Source organism: Zingiber officinale, chromosome 2A, assembly GCF_018446385.1.
Source record: "Zingiber officinale cultivar Zhangliang chromosome 2A, Zo_v1.1, whole genome shotgun sequence".
Taxonomy (NCBI): domain Eukaryota; kingdom Viridiplantae; phylum Streptophyta; class Magnoliopsida; order Zingiberales; family Zingiberaceae; genus Zingiber; species Zingiber officinale.
Genome location: NC_055988.1, coordinates 117102441 through 117105317, shown reverse-complemented (window position 1 = coordinate 117105317; position 2877 = coordinate 117102441). Strand labels below are relative to the sequence as shown.

The following is a 2877-nucleotide window of genomic DNA, read 5'->3' as shown; positions in this document are numbered from 1 at the left end:
TGTACTGTAGGTGTTCTTGGTTCTGCTCTACTTGTTCCAGCATCAACAGTAGCTGTGATTTGAGGTAAGGTGTAGGAATTAGGGTTAATTGGATTACTAGATCAGTTAGTATGATTGGTATATCATTAGTTGATACATGTTGTAATTAGTTGTTGATTGTGTGTAGATTTATTTAGTTTAGAATTAATCTAATGGATACGAGTTCATCTCCTCTTAGGTTTGTGTATATCCTAATTCTCCTATGTTTCTACCTCTTTTTCTAACAATTAGGATAAGAGTTCTATGATAGAGTTCTAGGTTTCCCATACTTTATTTTCTTTTTTTTTTTAATATCTTTTTTGTTTTGTTCTATGATAGAGTTCTAGGTTTAGTATGTATATTATCTTGATGACATATTAAACGTCTTCTTTCAACTTAGGTTCCTGTAATCTCTATGATTCATTTGCAATCTAGTTTATTGAACTATCTCTCTTATAACAATAGCAAATCTGTTTGGCACAGGCCAAAGAATGATCATATTTATATACTGTTATCCATAAAAAAAAATAACTTTGTGGCAATTACATGATGGAAGGACATAATACCAAGGAAAAACTTTGTCAGTTACCTCTACCTATTAAAATATAATGATAGGTTTTTTTCAAGTTTTGTAATTACAAGTTTTGTAAAACTTGTGTGAATAATACATGATATTTATTTGTTTAAAATATAATGATGTAGGAATCAATTTTTTATATGTGATTTTCTTTCTTGGTAATCAAAAAGTTAACTTGCATGTTTGATTGTTTTGGAGATTTTTTGTCTTAATGAGTGATTCACCTTTGTTTAGAACCCTCCCAAGCTGGCTACTCCTCTATTTGATACTGAAATGGCAGAGGACCCTAAGATGACATACATAGACCTAGATAATCTTCAAATTGTGTTTTGAACGAAGAGGTATTTACTTATATTCGCAAGCATGTTATATATAAGTCTGCCACTAGATTCATGTCTTTAATGTACTGTTGAATTGATAGCACTAATTCTTTTCCGCACAGTAGTGTTTGGTCTTGCATTGTGATGGCGTCTGAGTGTTGACTTGGTCTCTGTTGGCTTGCTACATATCTAGAAAGCTCCATGATTTGTGCTAAGGTAGTTCTTCTCAACAAGCATATCTGAGATGGAACTTCCATGCTACTTGCTTTTCCGAGTTTGATTTGCTGCTACAAGATCGGAAAGATATTATGTAATTGTTGTTCCTTTTGGTCGAATAGTTTCACTTTTCCGTCTTAGTTTCTTGTATGTTCTTTGTTAAATAATTACGTGGATTTAATTCTTATCGGTAACAGCTGAAGCGTATCCAATTTGGATTTTCCAGCTCAAAATATCAATAGATTTGTTGTGGTAGTGCCTTAACAGGATTTGAGACTTCTCCATTCAGGTAGGTTATGCTCGTTTGACTCACATTATGGTAATTATTTTTAATTTTTTATAATTTAAGTAATAAGTAATGATGTATGTATCTTTTGAATTGTGTCGTAATGATTTTGTATATATTTCTATATTTAAGGAAAAGACAAGTCCGGTAGATACAAAAATTACAAGATTGCAAGTTTGGATTGAAGGTCACAAGAAAAAAAATGGGGAGCCTAGTACTCAAGCTATTGGAGAGAAAATAGTAAGCATGTCCACTCATTTTAGATTCCTTTAGTATTTTATTTCACTGATCTTGTTTTTCATAAGAATTTATACTTAAGATCTCTATTTATACAGCCTAAAATGTTTTTTCTGTACCTCCTTGTACATGTGTTCAAGCTGTTTTTTACTTGTGAGTTGGTACATGTGTTCAATTTCAGGTGGACCTAATTCGACCAAATGATGAAATGCAGTTTCTCGATGATGCAATAGGAAGCACGGTCGCATGATTATCTAAATTTATAGTATTGTGTGATTGATACATATTATACTAATTTGTTTGGATTGTAAGTTGAATTGTTGTTATGTAATTGCTAGTTTGTTAGAGATTTCATATATTGTTTTAGATGTTTTGAGTTTTTGTGGTATAATGAAAAGCTATGACTTTTATTAATTCTGTATGGATTTGATTTGTACTAAATTTGTTGTAAAATTTTAATTTATTATTTTTGTCAATTTTTTTTAATATAGTTAAGACCATTAACAACATACGTTTGCGCGCTGTCGATAGTATTTTTCGCAGCACGCAACGCACGCCGCGGATACTATTATTCGCGGCGTGCTTTCCTAGCTGCGAAAAATACTATCCGCAGCGCGCAAAAGCACGCCGCGAATAATTTATGACTTTCAACAGCTTTTAACTGTGCAGCGCGCAATGCGCGCTGCGAAAAGTGAATTTGCGTGCTGCGAAAAGCCATTTTTGTTGTAGTGAATACCTAATTACACTACGACCTTCTAATGGTTTGTTCCTTTCCATTTTGGTCGTGAGCTACTGTTTATAATTTATAAGGTACTGATAACATTATCTTCTGCATGTGACACCACATACTATGTTATCTACAATATAAATTAATTGAACAACTACAAACAAATGTAGATAATTTGACCAAATGTGATTCTTTATTCAAAACAAATGTTTACAAAAGCTTAGGCTTTCAGTATACACTCTAACACCCGTATCTACACACCAGGTGCTGGTAGATAACACCGCTAAACATGTTTCAACTACTAGAGCATGAGATATACCTTTATTGTCCTAATTTCAACGAGGACAGTCCGCCTTCCAATGTCCTGACTGCTTGCAGATGAAGCACTTGCCCTTCGACTTCTTTATTCTAGTTTTTTGTCCCTGAGGTTTATTCACTCTATTTGCTGAAAAGACCTGTTTCTTCTTCTTCTTGCCTTTCGGCTTAGGATTAGAAC

At 33.1% G+C, this 2877-nt stretch overlaps 1 long non-coding RNA gene across 1 annotated transcript; it reads left to right on the top strand.

Moving 5' to 3' along the window:
- Positions 1–516: 516 nt before the first annotated feature.
- LOC122039926 lies at positions 517–1652 on the top strand. The gene is made up of 4 exons (XR_006128442.1): positions 517–936; positions 1041–1131; positions 1329–1420; positions 1550–1652. It is a non-coding gene; the product is annotated as an uncharacterized LOC122039926 (long non-coding RNA).
- The last annotated feature ends 1225 nt before the right edge of the window (positions 1653–2877 follow it).